We start from the raw sequence: 5,689 nt of genomic DNA on the forward strand, positions 1-5,689 counted from the left end.
GCATCCATAAACGTCAAATTAATATGCAAATTTTTAAGTTTGTCTAAAAATGTTAAAAGTTGTTTGTCATAGTCCTTATTTCGGACTTTGTGTGGAAAAGGTGGTTTGGGTACAAAAGTTTTTGTACTCTGGTCAATTGGTGTATCTTTTTGATTTAACATATCTTCTTTGGATTTTGATAAATCAATTCCTGGTAAAGTTGAATTTCCGGGCATTTCCGGACCTAAGTAATTTTTCCCTGAACGAAGAGTGATTGCCTTAACATGCTCTTTTGGATTTTCTTCCGTATGGCTGGGAAGACTTCCCTCTTTGCGGGATGGAATTCATTTAGCGAGTTGTCCAATTTGAACCTCCAAATTATGGATGCTAGATGATTGGTTTTTAATAAGCTGATCGAATTTATTCTCGATCCGTTTAAAACCATCGTCGTGATTACTTATTTTTCCGCTCATAGCATCAATAAATTTATCGATTTTAGAAGATAAAGTGCTAATCGTATCTCTTGATTGATTTTGATAATTGGTTGTACGATTTTGATTAGCATTAGCATTATTATTATTATCTCTCCAGTTAAAGTTAGGATGATTTCTCCATCTAGGATTATATGTATTGGAATAAGGGTTATTAGTTTGGTTTTGTCCTTGGACAAAATTTACCTGTTCAATTTCGCTCATCCCTTCATAATCTACATCCGTTTGGATTGGCTGACCATTAGGATCATACGGTGTCATAAACCTATCAATTTTGTGCGATTGGGCTTGCAACATCGCAACTGGATCAAGATTCACTATACCTTTAACTAATGACGTAGTTGAGGATGATGGTTTCGCCATTGGTACGTGTCCACGCTCCGCGGGCCACATACTACTGTTGATTGCCATTTCCTCCAAAAGTTCTCTGGCTTGGGCTGACGTTTTCTTCATGAATAACCCTCCGGACATAGCATCTAATGAACCTCTAGTTGCAGGATTTAATCCATTATAAAATGTTTGCATTAAAAGTTCAGTGGGCAATTGGTGGTGTGGGCATAAACGTTGAAGTTCTTTAAAACGTTCCCAATCCTCATAAAGAGTTTCATTATCATTTTGAGAAAAAGATGTTAACTCTTTTATGACTCTTGCGGTTTTTGCTAAAGGAAAATTTTTTGATAAAAAGGCTTGGGCTAATTGCTCCCAAGTTTCAAATGTTGCGGCTGGCATAGAAGTCAACCACTCTTTGGCTCGATCCTTCAAAGTAAAAGGAAAAAGGCGAAGGTTGATTGCTTCCGCAGTCACATTTGGTATTTTAAAAGTGTCACAAATTTCTAAGAAATTTGTCAAATGGGTGTTAGGATTTTCGTTAGGTAACCCATAAAATGTTACGTTATTTTGTAACATATTAAGCAATGTTGGCTTAATTTCAAATTGGTTGGCATTTATTTGGGGTCTAACTATGCTGTTCGTCACACCGACCACTCTTGGCGTAGCTGTAGACACCGGGGTCGGAGGACCGATGAAGAAAAATTATAAAAAGGGATCCGAATCAGTCGATTAAAATATGAGTCAATAAAAATAATAAATAAAAAAACGTTGTTCAAAGGAACCATGGAGACCGGTTTGATCGACTTCGGAAATTGAATCGAGATGACGGGCGAATTGGTTCCGCGAATGAAATCTTAAATCGTCTCGCCGAGTTCGGGATATTTCATGCCCTTTTCTTATTAATTTTATTATTAATAAAATCTCGGGTCGATAAGGGTTTTGTTTTGGTATTCGAGCAATCCAAAAATATAGATAGTTTTGTAAAGGGATCGATTTTGTAAAAGTTAATTTTATAAAATCGATTTTGACAAAAATCATTTTCGATGAAAATCGTTATTGGTTTTGGTTAACATAAGGTGTATTTTGTTTGTTTAAATATATTTTTATTATATATATATAAACGCGGCCCCGTCGGGGGTCCCTTTTTTCCGTCACGGGCCGTTGGACGGCCCGTGACGGGGCTGGGCCGCCAGGCCCAGCCCAATAGCACTTGGCCTTGGCCAAGTGCAATTTCGCTGCACTTGGCCAAAGCCAAGTGCTTTGTTTAATTTATTTTTTTTAAAAAAAATAAAAATAAAAATAAAACAATAATAATCATTAAAAAACTAAAAGTAAAAATAAAATAATAATAAATAATAAAGCTAATGATGGTTAGGAAATTTCCATGAAATTTCCTAAGCTCATTTAGCTTATCTTTGGCTCCAAGTTGGTTTGGAGCCAAAAATAAATTATGTTTGGGGCTTCATATGCCTATAAATAGGATGGAGTCCCAAGGCATAGAAGAAGGGAAAAAAAACCCGAACCCCTGAAAAAATTCCCCGAGACCCGAACGAAGCAAAAACACAAAAAAATCCGACTCAAAACACTATCAATCGACTTGATTTGGCATCCCTATTATCGATTGAGAGGTAATAATCCGAGGAACTAGACCCATTTATTTATTCATCTCTTTTTATTGTTTGAATCTATTTATTTATTTGTTTTTTACACTTTTATTGTTTAGATTTGTTAAGTTAATTTTTGGTTTTGCATTTGAACAAGTATTTGGTTTTAGTTTTGAAATAAAAACTTCGTTTGGATCCCAATACGAACCGTGACCCGATTCAAGGGTAGTTCGGGATCCAAACGTAGTAGATCCGTTGTTTTATAAATGTTTTGAACCGTTATTTTCAATAAAACGTCGTTTTAGAATCCTCCGTTACAAACCATGACCCGATTTGGCGTAGTTTGGAGGCTAAAATGATAAAATAGAGTAGATCTAATGTTTTTGATAAATCTGGAAAATATAGGAGCTGTTCTGTAATTATTCGTTTTCTGTCACTAAAGGCAGTTTACCGACGGATTTTCCATCGGTAAATCTGCTGAAATTTTAAAAATACTCTTTTAAGCCCCTTTTCTTAACTTTTGGATATTTGGTCCCTTGTATATGTATATGTGATTATGTAATTATTTTATTAAAATTATTTTGGGGGTATATAACTAATACTTATTTATTATATATTTACTCATTTTGGGGTTAAATGTTATTTTCTTATTTATGAACCTTGTTCATTCTTTTTTTAAATTTGTTTTATTAAAATAAAAGTGTAATGTGTCTAGTAGTATTTTCATTACTATTTTACATATTAATAATCATAGGATATATCATTTCTTCACTTATTTTCAATCTATAGGTATAATTACCACCTTTACCCAAAACATATATATATATATATATGTTTTAAAAGTATTTGGGTTGGGTGAATTTGGGTTTAATTTGTAAGTGTTGTAATTATGTTCAAATAAAGGATAATTGAGTGAAAAAGGGAAAATAAACCATAAAAAAGAGACTTCAATTTGATCATTTAAACTAAAGAGTTTTTTAGAGATTCTTAATGAAAATAAAAAGGTTTTTCGTTGTTTTAAATCGCTTTCTAAAAATATCACGTTTTAAAACCTTAATTCGTTCCAATGACGGATTAAGCGAACCTTGTAATTAAAATCGTTTTCATTGTAAATAATGAAGTTTTGAATCGTTTTCCTAACTAAACAGTTTTATACAAAATGAATGAACGTGTATGCTTAATCACGTTTTTGGTTAAAACTTCTTGTTCAAACGTTTTCAAACGCTCGAGTCGTTCCAACGGTGGTTCGAGTCGATGTCATGTAAATTAATGGGGTTTTGAAACGTACCTAAATCGTTCCAACGGCGATTAAGGTACGAACCATGTAAATAAACTCGTTTTTCGGGGAGTGAGATTAGCTTAGAGTTAGTGTATAGTCTAAAGCATGAAATCACACTGTGAATAAATCAATTCTCTCTTCTCCCCCTCTCTCTCCTGTATACTTTAAATTTATGCAAAATGGGTGATTCTTTACTAAAATGGCTTTCAATAACATGCTCAAAACGGTTTTCAAAGCGAGAAAGAAAAGGTTTCAAATGAATTTTAAACTTAAAGAAATATGCGATTAGTCCGTTATCGCCTAACACGCTGAGTAGGACGCCGGTGGTTCATAACCGGGCGATGTCGGGGTGCCTAGTAGCCTTTCTCCGGAAAGGAGCTAGCCTTCTCGGCTCGTACCTAAGTTTCCCGAACCCTCACCGGTCTCCCGCAAGGGATCGGTGTTCATTTTCCCATTCGTGGGTGGTGACTCTTCCATACTCCGAGCTCCGGTCCTGCCGAGCAGCTTGATTCCACGATTGGTTGCTTTCGGCGCCAATCACCGCTTACGTCGCCATGAGGTGTCCACCCCCCGGTCCGCCCGGGCGAGGCCGTTCGGCTCCTTGTCTAACAACTGGCGACTTCACTGGGGAAGCGAGAAATTTGATTCCGGAAGGCGTGTATTAAGCCCTTAACGGGGATGGATCGTATTATTTCTTTTCGTATGCATTCATAGGCATTATTGCAAACCTTTTGGGTAATTTCCGTGAAACCTCTAGCGAGAGTCCATTCGTCGCTCGAAAGAGGCTAGTGTAAGTTCCCCCTTACAGTAAGGCGCCAAAGGGTCCCCATCCATTCGTTAGGGGCGAATTTGTGCGGTCCTGTGAGGTCCCGCGATCAGCCGTGTCAGCATATAGTAGCCTTAGAAGTTGCCATAGGATTACCCGTTACTATTTTTGATGTGATAAATGAGTCAGTTCGTGTTTTCAAATTGCCATGATACGTGTCTAATCCTAAAATATGTAAAGAAAATGAAACGATACGTTAATATATACTCTCAAACCGATATACAAACTACCCCAAAATGTCGAAATGATTCGAACTAAAGACGACTTACTCATCTCGTATGAATGAACTTGTGCGACCCGCCTGGTCCCTTTTCGTGTCCCGAAGAAGGCACATGTTCAGGAAATGCGTTATGACGTAAGCACGTATTAGTATGAATCGGTTTGGTATTGAGGATAGTTATATCTCGATTCAAAAGACTATATTAACGGTAATCGTTATTCACATTCTTTAAAATAGGTTGGGATAAAACGAGATTATGACAAAACGAAAACAAAGAACATTGTTGTTTCGAACAAGCCCGTTGTAACGTAAAGAGTTTCGCAAACGTGGCCCGTCCCTTCCGAATAAAAGACGAGCCCTTACGTTATGCCTTATGTCGTTCTTAAGAGAAATGGACGTGTCTGCAAAAGTGACTAAGAAAATAAAAGAAAAGCAAAAATAAACGACCAAAGTCATTCTGTATCTACGATTTATATCCATCCCGAGGGTAGTCAAAGAAAATGAACCAATGTCGTTAAATACGTGCCTCGAGCCGCTATATACGCCGTTTAAAATCGTAAAGCCGAATTAAGCTAAAACCGCATAATTGCGCCATATGGACGAGACTGTGGGTTTGATTAATGGCTCGATCATTTCGACCGTTACCAAAACTACAAGAAGTATGGCCCGATCTGCGTGTTTGCTTGACTCGTGCCTAACTGAAAAAGAACGGTAATATCCCTGCTTCGAATAAGCATGCGATTCAACGAAAAGTTGATTTTCTATAACCACGCTAGGGTGATATATCCCGTAGATTGGAAGAAATAAAGAGTTGTTAATAGCCCAAAAGATTACTGTTCGCTCAAATAAGACTCGCCGTCTTTTCATATAGCCAAAATGAGCAAACGGATTCTTGACGCTAAAAACAAACACTTTATGCGATGAGTCCGTTCCCTAAAAAATAAAAAGTGATTTCATCAC

The 5,689-nt window shown here is 36.8% G+C and overlaps 1 non-coding gene across 1 annotated transcript; it reads left to right on the forward strand.

The window, feature by feature from the left end:
* The first annotated feature begins 1,011 nt into the window (after positions 1 to 1,011).
* LOC136225114 (small nucleolar RNA R71) lies at positions 1,012 to 1,118 on the forward strand. Its single transcript, XR_010686848.1, has one exon. It is a non-coding gene; the product is annotated as a small nucleolar RNA R71 (small nucleolar RNA).
* The last annotated feature ends 4,571 nt before the right edge of the window (positions 1,119 to 5,689 follow it).

The sequence above is a fragment of the Euphorbia lathyris genome, chromosome 3 (genome assembly GCF_963576675.1).
Source record: "Euphorbia lathyris chromosome 3, ddEupLath1.1, whole genome shotgun sequence".
NCBI classification, from domain to species: Eukaryota; Viridiplantae; Streptophyta; class Magnoliopsida; order Malpighiales; family Euphorbiaceae; genus Euphorbia; species Euphorbia lathyris.